The sequence below is a fragment of the Artemia sp. Qi Xiang Cuo genome, chromosome 21 (assembly GCF_049724085.1).
Source record: "Artemia sp. Qi Xiang Cuo chromosome 21, ASM4972408v1, whole genome shotgun sequence".
Lineage (NCBI taxonomy): Eukaryota > Metazoa > Arthropoda > Branchiopoda > Anostraca > Artemiidae > Artemia > Artemia sp. Qi Xiang Cuo.
Genome location: NC_142814.1, coordinates 49,020,705 through 49,043,951, shown reverse-complemented (window position 1 = coordinate 49,043,951; position 23,247 = coordinate 49,020,705). Strand labels below are relative to the sequence as shown.

General features: G+C 35.0%; 3 pseudogenes; all 3 read right to left on the bottom strand.

The window, feature by feature from the left end:
* Positions 1–780: 780 nt before the first annotated feature.
* On the bottom strand, positions 781–4,372 carry LOC148939660 (6-phosphogluconate dehydrogenase, decarboxylating-like; annotated as a pseudogene).
* An 840-nt stretch (positions 4,373–5,212) lies between these two features.
* LOC148939659 (6-phosphogluconate dehydrogenase, decarboxylating pseudogene) lies at positions 5,213–6,201 on the bottom strand (annotated as a pseudogene).
* Positions 6,202–10,549: 4,348 nt separating this feature from the next.
* Positions 10,550–22,749, bottom strand: LOC148939658 (6-phosphogluconate dehydrogenase, decarboxylating-like; annotated as a pseudogene).
* Positions 22,750–23,247: the final 498 nt, after the last annotated feature.

Below are 23,247 nucleotides of genomic sequence, written 5' to 3'. Positions count from 1 at the left end.
TTTTCTATATTGGTTAGTTACTATGGACTACAGCTCGTTCCTTAATATAATAACAAAAAATTTTTTGGTTGCAACCCTCCGAAAATTACTGAATTTTAGATAATAATGGTAAATTGTATAAATAAAACCGTGTTGACAAGCACCGTATATGATGAACTAAATTCGTCCTTTAGAATATGAAGACAAGTGATTAAAATGATAAAAATGCAATTTTTTGTATAAAAAAATGATTCTATTTTGTATTAAAAATGGCACTAGAACTTCTAATGAGACCTCCTGCAACATTCTAGCACCACTGGGTCGATACAATCACCCCTGGTAAAAAAAAGACAAATAAACACGCATCCGTGATCTTTCTTCTGACAAAAATACATAATTCCACGATTTTGGAGATAGGAGCTTGAAACCTCTACAGTAAAGTTCTCAGATACGCTGTATCTGATGGTGTGAGTTTCATTAAAATCCTATGAATTTTAGAGAGTATTTTTCTATTTTTTCAAAAATAGGGTAAATACTCTCAGGCTCCTAACTTTTTATGGGTATAAATAAACATGATAAAACTTACATATTTGAAATGAGCATAAAAATCCAATTCTTTTGATGTATCTATTGGTATCAAAATTCCGTTTTTAGTGTTTCGCTTACTATTGAGACGGGTCACTTTACCTATACAGTTTTTTTTACCACGAATTGTTTGATGACTTTGGGACGTGATAATCTTTTTCTAGGTTGCAAGCTACCACTGCAACCCGTATAAAGAAAACCTGTTGAACAAAAGAACTAAGCCAAATAATTGCTAAATGCTGTTTTTCCTCCAGTGCCAGTCCAATTGGTATGAATAAAAAACCCCAGGTTTGTCGTTTAGTTCGAATGTATGAGCTCCAAAGTAATCACGCTGTGCCTGTATAAGATTTGCAGGGAGGCGAGCCGATTGATACTCATCGTAAAAAGCTAATAGAGAAAAAAGCTTGGAATAGGTATTCCCAAACGAGGAGCTTCAGATACAACTGTCCTCCAGGAACTTTGGCACTTGTGAATAGCACCCCGAAAGAAATATTCTAGCAACAAATTAGTCAATTCTGGATTCTTATCAAATTCTTTCTTGATAATACTACGGAAAACACTTCTAATAATGCAGCCACCACGCCATATGAGTGTAATATTACCATAGTTTAAGTTCTAGTTGAATACCATTGCTGTTTTGCTGAGTACCATATACCCTTTAGCGTACGAAACAATTTTTGATGCGTTTTTACGGGCACTTTTTACACATTTGCCAACTTAAAGTCGAAACTAAACTTCTATTAATTACAACTACGTGAGATGCTCTTGACTTGCAACGTTTATGACCGTCCTTTATGTATGCAACTGACGTCATCATAAAAAACTTACAGAACTCCCATTTACAGTATCGATCTTTTATGTATTATTGGCTACTTAATTTTGCTATAAGGCGTTGTCGTCTCTTACTAGGTTGCTAGCTACCGCTGCAACCCAGATGCACAAATTAAAATGTACAAGGATGTAATAACAAAATTAGCTTCATGACGTATATGTAACTTATATAATATAAGTCTCAGATAGTAGAGTGGTAACTATCCCTGCCTATAATTCGGAAGACCCGGGTTCAATTCTCCGACATAGAAAATTTTTAATATATTGAATTGAAAGCTGTATCTATTAAAGTTAAAGTTTAAATTTAAACTTAAACTTAACGTTTAAGTTTAAATTAAACTTAAATTAAATTTAAACTTAACGTAGCTACCTTCTAGCTAAATATAACATTATTAATGTAAATTAATATAGGCAAGAGGTCGTTCTTTATCATAATAAATAAAGATATTATATTTAAAATTTTCATAAATTATTCTAGTGTCAGTTAACTGATAAATTTATGTTAAAACCCCCTCAAAAATTTCTCCATTTCCATGATAATGGATAATTATATAAAAAAAACCTAATTGACAACTACCATTGATCTATAAACTGTATCGGTTCTTTATGTAAAAAATAAAATCTCTTGTCGAAAGATAAACGTGTATAAATATGGCATTCACTTATTGCGTAATATATGGTTATACGAGAAAAATCCATCCCTTTGTATCTTTTCAACAAATTGTAAACAGTAACCTTTTCAATGCGATTATAATAATTTTATTATAATCGCGAAATAATAACTGATATGAGCTTGAAACCTCTATAATATGGTTTTCTGATACATGGAATCTGATGCCGTGATTTTCATTAAGATTCTATTAGTTTTAGGGGGTGTTTTTACCTCTTTTTTAAAATAGGGCAAATTTTCTCAGGCTCTTAACTCATGATGGGTATAAAACAAAACTTGATGAAACTTAAATATTTAAAATTAAAACAAAAATTCGATTCTTTCATGTATCTATTGGTATCAAAATTCCGCTTTTAGAGTTTTGGTTACAATATAGACGGGTCGCTCTTACTATACAGTTCGTTCCCACGAACTGATTGATCATGGAATGAATTCTATTTCAAGACTGATACTACCTTGTCAAAGCTTGCTCATATTATTGCTCGTTTATCCCTGTCCCACATGTTTTAAAATGTTCAGGTATTTTACCGGTTTGAATTAAAAAATTAAAATTATTGCACAGACATCATAAATATTTTTGCAGTTTGCAGTTGAATAGAATTAATATATTTAAAATTTTCAGAAACTATTCTATTTTCAATTAACAAATAATATTTTTTGTTAAAATCCCCAAAAATTACTGCTTTTTACATAATATTGCATAATTATATATAAAAATCCTAATTGACCAATACCATTTATGATGAACTATATCGGTCCTTGATGCATAAACAAAAACCAAATATATTTGAAAAGATTGCGGTATGATAATACATCAAAAATGCAGTCTTTTTGACAAAATTAAATCTACTTAAAAAAAAAATTATTTTTAATTACAAAAGGTACTACGATGCAGCAATTTCCTTTAAAATCAGTGATTATACAGCTCATTATGATTTTTCAGTGCCCAGCTAGTTGAGGAGTCAAATCAAGTGGAAAGAAAAAAAAGATGCCGTTAGTGGAGAAAATCTTGGTTAAAGTCAATTTTCTTGATTTTCAAGTCAACAAATTTTCCTTATTATTTAAGTCAAGGGACGGTAAGTCTGCTGCATAGAGGTTTTGGACAAGGCTTGATTCCTGGAATACTAAATTTTTACTTGTGATGATTTCTTATGAAACATAAAATAAATTTGTTCTATACTATCATTTATAAAGATAAGTATGGGCTGCATCGTTTCCTATATTGTTTAGCTACAATGGACTGCAACTCGTTCCTTAATTTAATAACAAAAAATTTTTTAACAACACAAACCTTACGAAAACTACTGCATTTTACATAATAATGGTAAATTATATAAATATAAACCGTATTGACAAGCACCGTATATGATGAACTAAATTGGTCCTTTATGTAATGAAGACAAGTGATTAAAATGATGAAACTGCCGCTTTTTGTATAAGAAATGATTCTATTTTTATTTTATTAAAAATTGTAATAGATCTTTTAATGGTACCTCTCTCAACATTCTAGCACCACTGGGTCGATACAGTCACACCTGGTAAAAAAAGACAAATAAACACTCATCCGTGATCTTTCTTCTGACAAAAATGAAAAATTCCACGTTTTTAGAGATGGTAGCTTGAAACCTCCACAGTAAGGTTCTTTGATACGCTGAATCTGATGGAGTGATTTTCAATAAGATTTTATGAATTTTAGAGAGGAAATTTCTATTTTTTCAAAAATAGGGAAAATACTCTCAGCCTCGTAACTTTTGATGGGTGATGAAACATGATAAAATTTTAAAACCATACATAAACATGATGAAATTTTAAAACCATATTTAAAATCATATTTAAAAATCATGATACATATTTAAAATCAGCATGAAAATACAATTCTTTTGATGTATCTATTGGTATCAAAATTCCGTTTTTAGAGTTTCGGTTACTATTGAGACGGGTTTCCTTATCCACGAATGTTTTCTTATCATCTTCAAATTTACTGTCAGGTCCATTAAGTAATTTGCATGCAGAAACAAGTTCATCTTCCAAGGAAGATAAAGAGTGAGCTGAAACAGATTCTTCTGTGAGAGTAACTGGAATTCCATATTGAACGGATGCAATAGTAGTCAATTTTCCCGTTCCTTTCTGACCAGCTGAATCACGAATCTTTTCTAACAGGTTATCACCATTCTCCTTGAATTTGAAAATATTCCTTGAAATTTCAATGAGAAAGGAATCCAATTTCCCATGGTTCCAATCATCGAACACTTTACTCATTTCCTATTGATCCATTCTCAGTGCATCTTTCAAAAATGAATAAGCATCACATATGCCCTGCATATCCCCGTATTCAATATCATGATGAACCATATTCACAAAATGACCAGCTTCTCCGTCACTGGATTTAACATAATTTGTTCTTTAACGTAAATTTTATTAGTCAGATATTTTAAAATATCCTACATGGTCTAGTGGTAAGGATAGCCGGCTCTCAGCCATTTCTCCCAAATTTGATTCCCGGCATGCTAAATTTTTACTTATGATGATTTCTTAAGAAACATAATTAAAATAAATTTGTGCTATCATTTCTAAGGAGAAGTATGCGCTGCATGGTCTACAGCTCGTTCTATAATGTTATAACAAATAATTTTCTTGTTAAAACCCTCCAAAAATTACCGCATTTTACATAATAATGGTAAATTATATAAATAAACCATATTAACAAGCACCATATATATGAATTATATTGGTCCTTTATGTAATGAAGACAAGTGATAAAAGTGATAAAAATGTAGTTTTTTGTATAAGAAATTTTTCTACTTTTCTATTAAAAATGTACTAGAACTTTTAATGAGCCCTCTTCCAATATTCTAGCACCACTGGGTCGATACAATAACCCCAGGTAAAAAAGGCAAATAAACACGCATCCGTGATCTTTCTTCTGCATGTTACATAATATATGAAAATCATATTAGAAAAACCTAATTGACAAATACCATTTATGATGAACTATATCGGTCCTTTATGTATAAACAAAAATCAACTATCTTTGAAAAGACTGCAGTATTAAAATACATCAAAATTGCAGCTTTTTGACAAAATCGATTTTACTTTAAAAAATATCTTATTTTTAATTACAAAAAGTACTAGATGCAGCAATTTCCTTTAAAATGAGCGATTATGCAGCTCATTATGATTTAACAGTGCCCAGCTTGTTGAGTGCCCAACTACCACTGCAACCCGTATAAAGAAAATCTGTTCAACAAAAGAACTGAGCCAAATAATTGCTAGATGCTGTTTTTCCTCCAGTTCCAGTCCTAGTTCGTAGGTATGAGCTCCAAAGTAATCACGTTGTTCCTGTATAAGATTGGCAGGGAGGCGAGCCGATCTATACCCATCTTAGAAAGCTGATGCAGTAAAAAGGTTGGAATAGGTATCCCCAAACGAGCAGCTTCAGATACAACTGTCCTCCAGGAACTTTGGCACTTGTGAATAGCACCCCGAAAGAAATCATCTAACAACAAATTAGTCAATTCTGGATTCTTATCAATTTCTTTCTTGATATAACTAAGGAAAACACTTCTAATAATGCAGCCGCCACGCCACATGAGTGCAATATAACCATAGTACAAGTTACAGTTGAATACCTTGGCTGCTTCTCTGAGTAACATATACAGTTGAGCGTACGAAACAATTTTTGATGCATAGAGAGCCTTGCGGATATGTTCCACGAACGTTTCCTTATCGCCTTCAAATTTACGGTCAGGTCCATTAAGTAATTTGCATGCGGCAACACGTTCATCTTCCAAGGAAGATAAAGAGCGAGCATAAACAGATTCTCCTATGAGAGTAACTGGAATTCCATATTGGAAGGACGCAATAGTAGTCCATATTCCCGTTCCTTTCTGACCAGCTGAATCACAAATCTTTTCTAACAGGTAATCATCTTTCTCCTTCAATTTGAAAATATTTTTTGAAATTTCAATGAGAAAGGAATCCAAATCCCCATGGTTCCAATCATCAAACACTTTACTCATTTGCTCTTAATCCATTCTCAGTGCATCTTTCAAAATTGAAAAAGTATCACATATGTGCTGCATATCCCCGTATTCAACATCATTATGGACCATTTTTACAAAATGACCAGCTCCTCCCTCACCGGACTTAATATAATTTGTTATTTAACATAAATTTTATTAGTCAGATATTTAAAATATCCTACATGGTCTAGTGGTAAGGATAACTGGCTCTCAGTCATTTCTCCCAAATTCGATTCCCGGCATGCTAAATTTTAACTTATGATGATTTCTGAAGAAACAATTTTTAAATAAATATGTGGTATACTATCATTTCTAAGGATTAGTATGCGCTGAATGGACTACAGCTCGTTCCTTAATGAAATAACAAATACATTTTTTGTTCAAACCCTCCAAAAATTGCTACATTTTACATAATAATGGTAAATTACATGCATAAACCGTATTGACAAGCACCATATATAATGAACTATATTGGTCCTTTATGTAATGAAGACAAGGGATAAAAGTGATAAAAATGTAGTTCTTTGTATAAGAAATCATTCAATTTTTTTTACAAAAAATGCACGAGAACTTTTAATGAGCCCTCTTCCAACATTCTAGTACCACTGAGTCGATACAATCACGCCCGGTAAAAAAGGCAAATAAACACGCTTCTGTGATCTTTCATCTGACAAAAAATACAAAATTTCAACTTTTTAGAGATTGGATCTTGAAACCTCTACAGTATGGTTTCGGGTGTGCTGAATCTGATTGTGCGATTTTCATTAAGATTCAATGACTTTCAAAGGGTTTTTTTTCAATTTTTTCAATAATAATGCAAATACTTTCAGGCTTGTAACTTTTGATGGGTATAACTTAACTTGATGAAACTTCTATATTTAAAATCAGAATAAATATTCAATTCTTTTGTTGTATATATTGGTATCAAAATTCTGTTTTGTGAGTTTCTGTTACTATTGAGACGGGTCACTCTTACCACACAGTTTGTTTCCACGAACTGTTTGATGAACTGTTCCACGAACACGAACTATGGGACGAGATAATCTATTTCTAGGTTGCGATCTACCTCCGCAACGCATGTAAGGAAAACCTTTTGAACAAAAGAATGCAATATCACCATAATTAGTTCCAGTTGAAAACCTTTGCTGCTTTTCTGAGTAGCATATACCATTGAGTGTACGAAACAATTTTTGATGCATAGAGAGTCTTGCGGAAATGTTCCACGACTGTTTTCTTATCGCCTTCAAATTTACTTTCAGGTCCATTAAGTAGTTTGCATGCAGCAATACGTTCACCTTCCAGGGATGATGAGCGAGCATAAACAGATTCTCATGAAATCCAAATTGGAAGGATGCAATAGTAGTCGATTTTCCTGTTCCTTTCTGGCCATCTGAATCAAAAATCATTTATAACAGGTAATCACCATTCTCCTTGAATTTGAAAATATTTCTCGAAATTTCAATGAGAAAGGAAACCAATTCTCATTTCCACTTGATCTCTTCTTAGTGCATCTTTCAAACATTTCTCCCAAATTTGATTCCCGGCATGCTAATTTTTTACTTATGATGATTTTTTAAGAAACATAATTAAAATATATTTGTGCTATACTATCAAATCTAAGGATAAGTATGTGCTGCATGGACTACAGCTCGTTCCTTAATGTAATAAATTAAAAAAACTTCCAGCAGAAATTTATTCATTAATTTAAATTAATACCAGCACTAAATTTATTTATTAATTTACATTAATATCTATTGTATGTTTGTTTGCGTTGATTGTTTATTTTATGATTGTTTGATTGTTTGTATGCCCCCAGGGCATAACATACAACGCCTAACCCCATGCCCTGGTGGGCTGTTTTGACACCGGAGATTTTTTTATCAGAACTTTGAACTATTTTAAACAAAATATCTATTTCAAAACTCTTATGTGATGCATTTAGGGCGTGGAGGAGGATGGGTTGGGGAGGGTCTAGTGGCCCTCCAATCTCTTTTGACTCTTAAAAAGTGAACAAGAACTTTCAATTTCCAATCAAATGAGCCTTCTCTAAAGTTTATACGAGCATCCCTTCCATAAGAAATAATATGAAAGATTTGGAGAATCCTTGAATTACAACCCTTGCCCTGAGGGCTGTGGGGGATTTGTCATCCTCAAAGACCTAATTTCCAGAACTTAAAACTACGTTTAATAAAATGGCTGTCTCAAAATTTTGATCGGATGTTTTTGGAGAAAAGTTGGGCGTTAGAGGGGGTTTAGTTGCCCTCAAATCACTGTCAACTAATAAAAGGGCACTAGCCCTTTGAATTTCTATTCGAACGAGCCATTTTTGAAGTTTCTACGACAACACCTTCTATAAGAACCTTAGGGGGTTTAGTTGCTCTCAAATCACCTTCTACTATTAAAAGGGCACTAGCCCTTTGAATTTCCAATCGAATGAGCCTTTTTTGAAGTTTCTACAACCCCACCTTCTATAAAAACCTTATATGCCCCTTGGGTATAACTTAAAACCCTTGCCTTGAGGGTTTTGGGGGAATGTCCTCCTATCTGAAAATCAACTACGCTGAACAAAATGGTTATCTCGAAATTTGAATTGGATGTGTTTGGGGGAATGTTGGTCGTGGGGGGGGGATGAGTTGCCCTCCAATCACTTTCGACTATTAAAACCGGCACTAGCCCTTTGAATTTTCAATCGAATGAGCCTTTTTGAAGTTTCTACGGCAACACCTTCTATAAAACCTTATATGCCCCCACGGCATAGCTTAAAACCCTTGCCCTAAGGGTTGTGGGGGAATCTCCTCCTCAAAAACATGTCTTCTCTCTGGAAATCATCTACGCTGAACAAAATGGCTATCTCAAAATTTTGATTGGATGTGTTTGGGGGAATAAAAGCGTGGGAGAGGCTTGTTGCCCATCAGTTACTTTCGACTATTAAAAAGGGCACTAGCCCTTTGAATTTCTAATCGAATGAGCCATTTTTGAAGTTTCTTCGACAACACCTTCTATAAAAACCTTATATGCCCCAGGGCATAGCTTAAAACACTTGCCCTGAGGGTTGTGGGGGATTGTCCTCCTCAAAAACATATTTCATCTGGAAATAAATTACGCTGAACAAAATGGCCATCTCAAAATTTTGATTGGATGTGTTTGAGGCAATGATGGGCGTGGGGGGTGTAGTTGCTGTCCAATCACTTTCAACTATTAAAAAGGGCACTATCCTTTGAATTTCCAATCTAATGAGCCTTTTTTGATGTTTCTACGACAATGCCTTCTATAAAAACCTTATATGCCCCCACGGCATAGCTTAAAACCCTTGCCTTGAGGGTTGTGGAGGAGTGTCCTCCTGAAAAATATATTTTCTATCTGGAAATCAACTAAGCTGAACAAAATGGCTATCTCAAATTTTTGATTGGATGTGATTGGGGAAATGAAGGGCGTAGGGGGGTTCTAGTTGCCCTCTAATCACTTTCGAGGGCACTAGCCCTTTGAATTTCCAATCGAATGAGCCAGTTTTGAAGTTTCTACGACATCGCCTTCTATTAAAACCTAATATACCCCCAGGGCATAAGTTAAAACCCTTGCCCTGAGGGTTGTGAGGGAGTGTCCTCCTCAAAAATATCTTTTCTATCAGGAAATCATTTACGCTGAACAAAATGGCTATCTCAAAATTTTGATTGGACGTGTTCGGGGAAGGGATGGGCGTGGTGGGGGGCTAGTTGCCCTTTAATCATTTCTGAATATTAAAAGGGCACTAGAACTCCCGATTTCCAATCAAATGAGCCCCCTTTGAAGTTTCTATGACGACCCCTTCCATATGAAGTGGCTCTGGGAAAAAATGATAAATAAATAAATAATAAAACATTGGAGCCGTATGGCCTTTATCATAGGCAACGCTACAGCGTTGCCTCTGATAACAAATAAGCTTTTTGTTAAAGCCCTCCAGAAATTACTGCATTTTGCATAATAATGGTAAATTACATAAATAAACCGTATTGACAAGCACCATATATGATGAACTATATTGGTCCTTTATATAATGAAGATAAATGATAAAAGTGATAAAATTGTAATTTTTTGTATAAGAAATTATTATATTTTTATATAATGTTCTCTGATAAGGTGTATCTGATGTTGTGACTTTCATTAAGATCCTATGAATTTTTGAGATTATTTTTCTATTTTTTCAAAAATAGGCCAAATACTCTCAGGGTCGTAACTTTTGATGGGTATACATACACATAATAACACTTGCATATTTAAAATCAGGATGAAAATTCAATTTTTTTGATGTATCTATTGGTATCAAAATTTCGTTTTTAAAGTTTCGGTTACTATTGAGACGGGTCACTCTAGCTATAGAGTTTTTTACCATGAACTATTTGATGACTATGGGACGTGATAATCTCCTTCCTGGTTGCAAACTACCACTGCAACCCGTATAAACAAAACCTGTTGAACAAAAGAACTAAGCCAAGTAATTTCTAGATGCTGTTTATCCTCCAGTTCCAGTCCAATTGCTATAATTAAAAACCCCAGGTTTGTCGTTTAGTTCGTAGGTATGAGCTCCAAAGTAATCACGCTGTGCCTGTATATGATTGGCAGGGAGGCGAGCCAATCTATACCCATCGTAAAAAGCTAATGCAGTAAAAATAAGTTGGAATAGGAATCCCCAAACGAGCAGCTTCAGATACAACTGTCCTCCAGGCACTTTGGCACTTGTGAATAGCACCCCGCAAGAAATCATCTAACAACAAATTAGTCAATTCTGTATTCTTATCAAATTCCTTCTTGTTATAACTAAGGAAAACACTTCTAATAATGCAGCCGCCAAGCCACATGAGTGCAATATAACCATAGTTCAAGTTCCAGTTGAACACCTTTGCTGCTTCTCTGAGTAGCATATACCCTTGAGCGTACGAAACAATTTTTAATGCATAAAGAGCCTTGCGGATATGTTCCACGAATGATTCCTTATCGCCTTCAAATTTACTGTCAGGTCCATTAAGTTGTTTGTGTAGCGATAAAAATTTTATGGGACTGGGCTTAATAATGGTCATAAATATTGACTGCGTCAAATTTAATATCCTATTTTAAAGCTGCGAACTTACACCTTATAAGTTCTCCGATAGCACCGCTTATAGCGCTAAAGATTGTGCCACCAAGGCCTGCGCCATAGCAATGGGGAGTGAAGTAAATTTATGAGCGCGCCACCATCAATTATTGAGAAAAAATAAAATGTGTAGCCATATAAATGTGACCCTTTCCTCGAGCTATCTGGAGATCAGATTCCTGGGAACGTACCTTGGAGATTTGCGGACTAATTACCTGTCGGTAGACTAGATACAGACATATAAAATGAAATAAACACAGGTAAAAAGCAATAGATTTATTGAGACTTAAATATTTAGGTGAACAGCAGTGGGTCACTTCAAATGACAACAACGGTGACTGAGATAACAAAAACGATAGAATTGAAAAGCTTGAATGTCGAAATAATTCTGTCTAAGTGATCCTGAATCTGATTTACAGCTCCCCTCCAAAAGCACCTTTTACTGCACTATAAAACATAGTCCTCGTCCTGCGCTATAAGAGCCGACCCACAATTGGCCTAAGTCCTGAGGCGGGCCAAACTTTCCGTCCAATAATCTGTCTTAAATATTTTTGATGATTTAAACGTTCACACACTCTTATCACTTAGACTTCCTGCGAAACAGTGTATTTTTTAGTTTTTTTATTACCACTCTTCTCGGTAAAATTTAAAACCCTCTCCTATTATTAGTACTGAGTTTTGGCTGGAACTAATAGACAGTTTTTTTAATAATGATTAAGGATTTTTTTGTTTTGAAACTAGATTTAAACTTAATCAGAGGAAGTCGGAATTATCTTTAAGAATTAACTTTAGAAAGAAGGAACTTTAATTTTGTATTTGTAAATATATCGTATTTTACTCACGGTACATATTACCCTTCCCATTATATAATGACGTCCGGTCATTAGGATTTGCTTGCCTTTGGGCTTTTGAAATGTTCGCAATTTACTAACTATTTATTCTACATAATTTTGATTTATATTGTATTATTTTTTTTGGCTTAATCAGGAGTGCTAAAAGTTTTCTCTATTACTTTTCTTATTTTATTCTACATCCTTATCTAAAATTCATCTACCGGACTAAGATTATTCATGGTTCTAGCCTAGTTACTATACTAAAGATTTTTTTTCTACATCTAACACTGATTATTTTTACATTTCCTACAAGTTTGGGGCTATTCTACATTTTAAAAGTTTTTTTTTATTTTGCTGTCTAGAGGGCACACTTCTTTCTATCTACGCTACATTAAATGAATAGCACGACAGTGCTACACATAACTCTATCTGAACATTTAACACTATATACAAGAATGATTTAAAATACACAATATTGTGTTTACCATGTTCACTGGTAATATTAGAACACTTTCACTGGGGATGTTTGCTACGCAACGTTATTGATAGGATATTGGAAGTAACATAGTTAAAATAAAGTTATTAAGAAGTGACATATGTAAGTTCACATCTATTTCATCACCATTCGAGTCTCTTTAGCGTATTCAATCCTTCTGTTGTAAATTATTGTCCTTCACTCTTTTCGTCTTGGCAAAATTTTTAAAGCACTTAAGTTATGGTTTCTTCATGGGACAGTTCAAGCACGATTTTGTTCACACGACAAGCTTCTCTAACTGTCAACTGGCAAATGATGCTTCTAATTAAAGATGTGGGAATATGCTATCAGAGTCCATTCTCACCTGCTTTGTGACAGCTCATAGGGTGCCTTATCATTAAGGGGTCGAACACTGGGAGTGCGTTTATTTTCTTCTCAGCATATCTTTTTTGGGACATTTGAGGCACATAGAGAATGTATTCTCGTATAAAATTGTTCATTTTTGTCTCTTATAAAATTGTTAGTTCATGGCTTGCGTCTATTAACCTTTGCGGTGATTCCTAGGTTAATCACGGTGGAATTGAAGTTTGGATTTGGAACAGGTCGACATCAAACTATAATGACTCCTTCAACATATTGTCTTTAACTTGTGAGAGGGGTATATTGTCACTAAGGGGTTGGTCACTGGGGTCAATTTTGGTTTCCAGGTCCATTTTTCAGAATTTATCTCGTAACATTTATGGGATAACAGAGATATGAACTTTCCACACAGAGGGATAGGATGAATTCCAAGAGATGGTTGAAAGGAATTCGAAGCGTGATTCGGTGACACATAAATAGTTTTTGGAGTAATCAAATATCGTAACTATACGGTCATGTGGTATATGGGTCCATAATGATTATCAAAGGCGATATTTATGTACTTATATCTTGTACTGGTCGATGGGATTCTCAGAATTTATGTGATTATATAGTTCGATAATGCACTGGATACTGAGATTCAAATATAATGTTACCTGATAGTTAATATGGTTCATGGTTGAGGAAACAACGATCATAGGTAACTGTTGTTTTCGTAGACGCAGCTGGGATGAAAATTGTCTGGAGTGTATGGTGAGTACTCTTCGTTGGTTGAGGTAAGATGAAAATAGATACTACTAGGTTGTATCTACACTGGACAACTCATTGTAATGCTCGATATCCAATATGTCAATCCACTTCCTGTAATAAAAATAACGAGGCAGAATCACACGTTCTTTAAAGTAAATACTCATAGTACAAATAAGTCACGTATCGATTGGGTACATGAATTTTACGCTACGAGAGAGAGTTTAATAAATACACTAATATTAGTAAACAAAACGAAATTTTTATCATGCTGGCTGAAATATATATGTAAAGTTCCCATTGGAAAATTCAATACATAGAAGTTTCTTCTAAGTTGTTATATTATGCTTTCTAATATACACTACTACATACACTTTATTTTAACTTCTTTCAACACTTAGCTAATTTTACATTAGGTTTAAAATAATCATTTAAACAGAGTTTATGCTACATTATTAATTTTTGAGGTCTAATTTTACAACATATTTCATGCCTGCATTGTTCACGCACGTCCGATCTGTTTAAGAGACGCATGTTGCAGCGTCATAGCCACACGGTTTTACGTAACGACACTACAATGAGGGAACAAGACATAGCAAGGAAGAGTGGAGACCTTTATACCCACTCGTTTTCTAATGTCTTCCCTTTTTCTTGGCTTAGACGTTCTCATGGGGTTCCGGGTTTAACCTCAGCATTTCAGCTGTTTCTTAGGGATTTTTTCTTAGGAATCTTAGCTCTTGGTTTATTTTACATTTTTTCAACTCTTGCCTCACTATTTTGTAAGTTTTCCTCATCCTATTTATGATTTCTTGTTTGTAATCCTCCGAGTTATTATAATACTGCTGATATTCAATAATCTCATCATAGGGGATTCTAAAATCACGACCAAAAAGTAAATAAAATGGATTATCGTTAGTTGTTTCTGAATAAGCAGTATTGATTACGTTAGTTAAATAAGGTAAGAATCGATCCCAATCATTCCTACTGTCTTTTGTATAAATGCTTAATACGTTCGAAAATATTTAATGCCTATTTTCTATTTTACCAATAACTTGTGGGTGGTACGGAGCTGTCACCATTTTCTGTCACCATTTGCTCCAGAGAATGTATAGATCGGTATAAACATAAGCGACATTAGATATTATCCCCGGTAGACAAGTCAGATCTCTCTTGAACGCGAAATTTGGCTTCAACGTTGGAACACTTATTTTGAAGAAACTAATTTTAAGTTTATTTATTCCTATACATACATGAAAATCGGTAATTAGTAGTGCAATGTTATTATTAAATATTTTTAGGAATTAAAAATAGGCATCGAAGTCTCAAGTTGGTTTCAAAGGTATTTTGAGAAAGTTTCTGCCAAAATACGTGTTCCAGGGTAATAGGACTCAGGGTAATACTACGAAAACTCTACGAGTTTTTTAAAGAAAAGTAAAGGCCATATTAAACTTAAGATCAGTAGAAATAGAAGCCTACCATAACTCAAACTCAAACTACCAGAAATTATTATTAAAGAATAAAAAAGGAATAGTGCAAAAGTTTAAGAATGGAAAAAAAGACAAAGAATGAGTTTACAAAAATAATCAAGTTAAAAATAAGTTTTATTTGAACAATGTCATAAAGAGATGACATTTCATTATGATATTTGGTGCTTCGTATTGATATTTCAGTTTTAAAAGTTTTATCAATTTTTTCTCAAAGGGAAATTACGTGGTGGGCATGAATAAAGACTTGCAGATAAATTAAATATAGTCACTTCCACTTTTCACATATGTTTATTGATATTGGTTTGATTTTTATTGTGTGTAGTACTGAGGAGCTCATTGAGGAGATAATCAAACACAAGTTTTAAAAATTTTCGCCCTTTTGTTCAAAAAAAGAGATAATCAAATATTTAAACTACTAAAACTTAAATAATTGCTTGCTAGTTTATTTTCCTTGATATCAAGTTAAAAATAAGTTTTATTTGAACAATGCCATAAAGAGATGACATTTCATGATGATATTTCTATTCTATGTATTTCCATATTCTTAAATTTTACTTCGTAACATTCACGTAAGCGCAAAACAAATCTTATAAATTTTTCAAGGGGGAAGCCCTCGCAGCCAGTTTCCCAATTCAGGTCTTTCACTCAAGCCAAATTCGATTGGTTAGTCCCGGTTTCCAGCAAGAATTACTATAATACTTGAGGAAAATGGAGTCACAGTCTTGCTGAAACGAAACGACACCTAGCGAAAGAGTTGTAAGGCTGGATAAAGTCAGGCTTGACTGCTCGTAGGCCTTTTCTGCCATAACAGAATAAATTTTGTCAAAAACTTCACTATCACCTTGTATAAGCTTTGAAGCACTCATCGGACAATTGTGCCAAGTCAGCAGCTTCTTAACATAGAAACCAACGATATCTGTAAGCGTGTAAGTTTCTAGGCTGCCAGATACTTCATTGAAGAATTCATTCTCTTTTTCCAACAGAAGCTTATTACTTTGGTGAGCCTTGGTAAGCCCAGCCAGCTTCACCTGGGGTATGTCACTTTTTTTCTGTGAAAGGAAGTCGACCAAAATATTTCCCTGGTCAGGAATTGGCTCACAGTTGCCTGTATTTTTGTAGCTACTAACCAACAACTTGCATGTTGCCTGTTGATATAGATATGCAAACCTGTTGAATGTAGCTTTGTTGCAATACCCTCCACCTTGTCTTGTTTGTCCATAGAAATTAACCAAGTTGTCTTGGTTGAGTCGTTGTGGAAATACAAAATTTTACACCTCTACCACGAAGATCATCAGTTATAGAGAGGACTGAGTTGATAGTGAGAATCCACCCTCTCACACAGTGAATTATACTGTCAACAGGCTTTCTTGTACTTCTGTTTACAAATTTAAGCTGTGTTAGAAAGTCAACTGAGTTTCTTAAAAAGTGGTACGATTGTGATTTCTCCGTAAGACCTCGTCGATGAGATCCTGGATCTAGAAAAGAGCTTCCATTGACACTGTCAAACAGTTTGTCAAAAAAGGTGCAAATCTGTGCAGTTCCTTTTGCCTTTGCAGGAATTGCATGTTTCTTGGTATAAAATCTAAGCGCAGAGCTCACGGAATGGCTAAAAACCTGGGCTGCTGCTTTTAATTTCATTTTGTCAAAATTGGAAGGAAACACATGACACGTGCTTAGGCGCGGGGCAGCCTTGCTTCTATATCGGGAATCGATTTTGAAAAGATTGATAATGTCGACCCAAGACGCTTGGCCATCTTCAAACAAAATTTCATTAATCAGTAGATTGTTTCTGACACTTTTCAATGAGTGGGGCGGATCATATATATAGTACACTTTTTCTCCACTGAAGTCAAAAAATAGTTTTTTCTCGCTAACACCAAGATTCTTTACAAGTCCTCTGAAGTCCCCCCTGATCAGAGATCAAAGCCTTGACTTGTAATCCAATATTTTTACACTTCTAGACGCATTCTTTACCCATAATCAGCAGCTGGTTACCTTTCGGCCATTTCTCAGTAAGAAAGTAACCAACCGGCTGCTTCCATTTATCTGTAATACCTTGGAGCATGAAAACAGTTGAAAATTTCACCAGCTTGCCATCACTATCAAGTCCGGTAACGACATACTTAAACCGATCGTAAGTTAATCCACCAGGTTTCAGTGATATGTCATCCACAGCTAATGGGCAAAATCTATCAGCTTGTTTCTCTAATTTAGCTTCTAGCAATTGGAATACATCGTCATCAAAGTAATCTTGCGCTTCGAGCGTTCTTAAGTATCTACGAATAGTCTGAAGCGACGGCAACTGAAAAATACCAGCTTTCTTGATAGTCACATAAGAAGAGGGTGAGGTGAAGTAGAGCCACAAAGTAATTTTTTCTCATCTTCTGTGTATGGTAGACGTTTTTTTCCACTCCGAATTTCAGACTGGATCATCCTTACTTGAAGACCACTAAGATGGGTGATCAAGAATCCTTTCTTTTTTGCTAGTTTAAGAAAGTTGTTTCAGTTTTGCTTTCATTACACAATTTTTAGCTTGGCATCTCGATATCATTTTTTCTTGGTTTTTGATGATCTGTCTAAACCTCTTTTTACGAGGAGTATACCTGACTTGACTTTGTATCATTTTCTTTTTCGAGCTTGGAAACTTCTCCGTGCCCTCTATTTCTACCATCTCCCCATCCCTAATTTTCCACCTGTTGAGTTCTGAGGCAGCTCATCAGACAACGTTTTGACATTTTTAGGTAAGGGGGAGTTTTGTTTGTCATGGGGTCTTTTCTTTTTCGGCGTTCTCTAGACGGATTTTTCACGGATATATTAATTTTCATATTGTGGGGACTCTACGTTTCCGAGGAGTTGCATCAAACTGGCTATATGAGGCAAGAGCGTTTCTCTTGCCATTACTAAAAAGCCTCCTTCTTCCCGGTCTAGCAAGGCCATCACTGATTTCTTGAGCTTTACCCAGTCCTGAAGAATCGCGCGCCCGGTTTGGTCCTTCTGGGAAACTTCTGGATTCAAATTACAAGTTGCGACGAAGGAACAGCCAGAAATCATCGGCAAATATCTGTTTTGCTTAGAAGAATCACTTATTTCTGAAGAAAGGGGCACATTTTCTTCTTCGTTAATGGTTTCTAAAGCAGGAACGAAAGTGAAAGTAACTTCTTTCCGCTTGTGACTTTTCAGAATTACAACCATAGCATCACTTAAGGTTGCTTTGACACCTTCTTAAGGGCCCCCCATTAAGACTTGTTCATTGTCTTGGGTGTTTTGCGATTTCTCATGGGCTACTGGCCTTTTTTGGATTTTGTGTGTGCTCCCTTTTAATTCGATTCTTTGGCTCTTATGGAATGCCATGGCGAATCTATCACTCAGTTTTCCAATAATTTGAGGTATATCTGAGTAATTTCGACATTTTTGTTGTTGTCTTTGTACTCCTTTACTCATACCCTCAATTTTTTTCAAGGAACACTAAGCTGTTTAACGTTATTTTGCGTGTTTGTTTGAACCATATAGTGACCTTGTTAATTATTCAGTAAATTATTTTTCTAATGAAAGCTGAGACGGTGTCCTATCAAGGTGGTATCCAGAGGGGGGGGGGAGGGTAGGGAGGTATTATATTTAAATGAGAATAGCTCGAAATTTGATTTATTGAAAGCAGGGATCCCAAAAAGTTAATTTTTTTTAATTTAAAGCAGAGACGGCATCCTTTCAAGGTGGTATCCAGAGGGGAGGGGTATTAAGCTATCATATTTAAATCATAATACCTCGATTTTTTTAAAAGCAGGGGTGCCAATAAGTTAATTATTTTTTTTTATTTAAAGCAGAAACGGTATCCTATCAAGATGGTATCCAGAAGTTGGGGCATAGGGAGTTATTATATTTAAGTGATAGTACCTTGATTTTTTTATTGAAAGCAGGGATGCCAAAAAGTTGAAAATTTGACAAAATTAACAATATTTTGTTAACGCCTAACGTTGCGCTCGAGTAACAATAGCGCCCTTGGTCCAGTGCCCAAGTTACATTAAAAGGCCAGGTCATAATAAAAGCTTTCAATTTGGGAGGTTCAAGGAGGAATCTTTGACAGTCTTATGACCTCAGGGTACTAGATGTTGCAACGTTATTACGTATCTACAGTGGTTTAGAAAATTTGATCACCCCACAAATGATTACCAAAAATATGCACAAATGTAACATTTAGAATATTGTAACACTTTTTTCAAATCTTTGAAGAAAAGAAAAAAGTCTAAATAACCCTAAATACGCTTGAAAGCTATTTTAAAAAGAAACTCTTTGGAGATTTCCATGGAAATGACCATAGCAGAAGCTTTGAGCCTGGGTGGGGATCAAAGAGGAGTCTAAGTATTTTGACCACAGGTGACTTATTGTTGCGACTTTCTTAAATTTGGTAATTCTTGTGAGCATTTGGAAATCAAAGCTTAAACTCAATAACTGATACTAAGTGTCCTAACATTTTGCTTGGATTAAAAGTGACGAACTAGGATGAACATTTAAACATCTTCCTGGAGCTACTTCAGTCTGCGTATTAATTCATTGAATTACACTTAAAACGGATGAGCTTTTCATTTTTTACATAAGAAAATAGCTGGTACTTCATTTTTCTTCATAGCCAATAAACTATTAAGTGTTTTTTGTGTCATTGTAATTGCAGTGTTCTCATGTGAAGAGTTCATCATGTATTTTCAATTTGATAAATTTACTCCTTTTAGATACAGTTTATAATTTGACTGATATTAGGTATTTATCAGTTTATAATTTGGAATGAATCCCCCAAAAAAATGAATAATATCCAAAAGAGCAGCCAAAAGCGATAAAAAAAAGCAGCAGTTCAGTTTTAGCCTACATGACATATATTCTATAAAGAAACCAAAAAAAACCTTTAAAATGCATTTTTTTAAATTGTAATTAAAAACCAGTTTTTAATACAAGAAGGCTTCTTAGGAATCCAAAAGAACAAAAGAAAAACATCAATATCAAAGTCACCCATTTCAACTGTTTTAAATGTGACAAAACAGATATAGGCAAAGGGCATTATGCAAAAATTAAGCTTCTAAGTTCAAAGTTTTTACCCAGATAACTGACGAATTTTGTGATACGGAATTTGAAGTTTTATATGCAGTAATGCTCGATGAAAAAAACTACTAATTTTGATAATTATTTATGTTAAGAATACATAGCTAATAGATACTTCAACTACTCGTATTATGCAATGGTTCTAAAACGTCACAGCCATTTCGTTTCTACCAGATTTCTACTTCTCTTGATGAATAGCGTAGAAGAACAGTTTCCAGCCAGCGACTTGTGAATTTTTGAACTCATGAATAGGCTCGAATCTGTTGTAAATTTAAAATGTGATTTGAGAAAGACTGATTAAAACATGAATGTCTTTGGTCAACATTGATCGCGCCGACGGCGCGCCACCGACATCTTACCGGCGGCGCACCGCCGGCGTCTTACGCGACGCGGCGTGCTGTTTTTTGCCCCGCCACCGCCGGTCTTCCCTCATCGGTGCGGCGCCGGGGTCTAGTCTTAGACTCCTTTCTCACAACGCAGTCACTTGCAGAAAACAGCCTCAGGCCTTCGATATTCTCTGGATTAGTAGGTAAGAGCAGAGATGGTATAGTCTTGAAATTAACTTTCCGACGTCTGCTGTGAAGACCCTCTTCCTCACAAACAAGGTCTGGTGGGCCAAAATGGCGTTTGCATACCTTGGCATGCTTCCTTATATACTTAGTAAAATTGGGCTTTCTCAAAATATCCTCTCGGCCACACACTGCTAGCCATTCTGTTGCCCTGGAAAATCAAACTTAAAATTTAGCTGCTGAAATCTTTGAAATGTATAGCTAAAAATGTATTATTTCTCATAGTTGCCCGTTAGAAAAAACTTTTAGAAATATTTTGGAAATTGTGCCGTAGAAGGTCTAAGATTATACAGACTCAGCAGTAAGAAATACATTTTATTTATTTTCTGGTAAACAAACTAGAAGAATATTTTATAATAGGAGCTTTTTTCTAGCGTAAAGCCCCGTAAAATTTTGGATCTGCCGCTAAAATGTGTGATGTCCTTCAATATTCTGAAAACTCCCTAAGATCGAGATCCCCACCCAGGCTCAAAGCTTCTGCTATGGTCATTTCCATATGAACCTCTGCTATGTATATTTCCATATGAACATCTGCTATGGTCATTTCCATCTTGAACCTCCCAAATTGAAAGCTTTTATTATGACCTGGCCTTTTAATGTAACTTGGGCACTGGACCAAAGGGCGCTATTGCTACTCGAGCAAAACGTTAGGCGTTAACAAAATCTTGTTAATTTTGTCAACTTTTCAACTTTTTGGCATCCCTGCTTTCAATAAAAAAAATCAAGGTACTATCACTTAAATATAATAACTCCCTATGCCCCCCTTCTGGATACCATCGTGATAGGATACCGTTTCTGCTCTAAATAAAAAAAGTAATTAAATTATTGGCACCCCTGCTTTAAAAAAAATCGAGGTATTATCATTTAAATATGATAGCTCAATACCCCCCCCCCCCTCTGGATACCACCTTGATAGGATCCCGTCTCTGCTTTAAATTAAAAAAAAAATGAACTTTTTGGAATCCCTGCTTTCAATAAATAAAATAAAATGTTTGATGACTATGGGATGTGATAATCTCGTTCTAGGTCGCAAACTACCACTGCAACTCCTATCAATAAAACCTGTTGAACAAAAGAAAGTCAAATAATTGCTAGATGCAGTTTTTCCTCCAGTTCCAATTCAATTGCTATAAATAAAAACCCCAGGTTTGTCGTTTAGTTCGTAGGTATGAGTTCCAAAGTAATCACGTTTTGCCTGTATAAGATTGGCAGGGAGGCGGCGAGCCGATCTATACCCATCGTAAAAAGCTAATGAAGTAAAAAAAGGTTGAAATAGGAATCCCCAAACGAGCAGCTTCAGATACAACTGTCCTCCAGGAACTTTGCGACTTGTGAATAGTACCCCGAAAAAAATCATCTAACAACAAATTAGTCAATTCTGGATTCTTACCGAATTCTAACTTGATATTACTAAGGAAAACACTTCTAATAATGCAGCCACCGCCAAACATGAGTGCAATATCACCATAGTTCAACTTCCAGTTGATTACCTTTGGTGCTTCTCTGAGTAGCATATACCCTTGACTGTACGAAACAATTTTTGTTGCATAAAGAGCATTGCGGATATGTTTCACGAATGTTTCCTTATCGCCTTCAAATTTACTGTCAGGTCCTTTAAGTAATTTCCATGCAGCAACACCTTCATCTTCCAAGGAAGATAAAGAGCGAGAATAAACAGATTCTCCTATGAGAGTAACTGGAATTCCATATTGAACGGATGCAATAGTAGTCCACTTTTTCGTTCCTTTGTGACCAGCTGAATCACGAATCTTTTCTAACCGGTTATCACCATTCTCCTTAAATTTGAAAATATTTCTGGAAATTTCAATGAGAAAGGAATCCAATTCCCCATGGTTCCAATCACCGAACACTTACTCATTTCTTCTTGATCGATTCTCAGTGCATATTTCAAAAATGAATAAGCATCACATATGACCTGCACATCCCCGTATTCAATACCATTATGAACCATCTTCACAAAATGACCAGCTCCTCCGTCACCGGATTTAACATAATTTGTTCTTTAACGTAAGATATTTTGAAATATCCTACATGGTCCTATGGTAAGGATAGCCGGCTCTCAGTCATTTCTCCCAAATTTGATTCCCGGCATGCTAAATTTTTACTTATGATGATTTCTTAAGAAGCATAATTAAAATAAATTTGTGCTATACTATCATTTCTAAGGATACGTATGTCCTGCATGGACTACAGCTCGTTCCATAATGTAATAATAAATAAATTTTTTGTTAAAGAAACACGCATCCGTGATCTTTCTTCGGAAAAAAATACAACATTCCAAGTTTTTAGAGATAGGAGCTTGAAACCTCTACAGTAAGGTTTTCTGAAATGCTGAATAATGCAAATATTCTCAGGCTCGTAACTTTTGATGGGTATAAATAAACTTGATGAAACTGGCATATTTAAAATCAGCATAAAAATTCAATTATTCTGATGTATCTATTGGTATCAAAATTCCGTTTTTGGAGTTTTT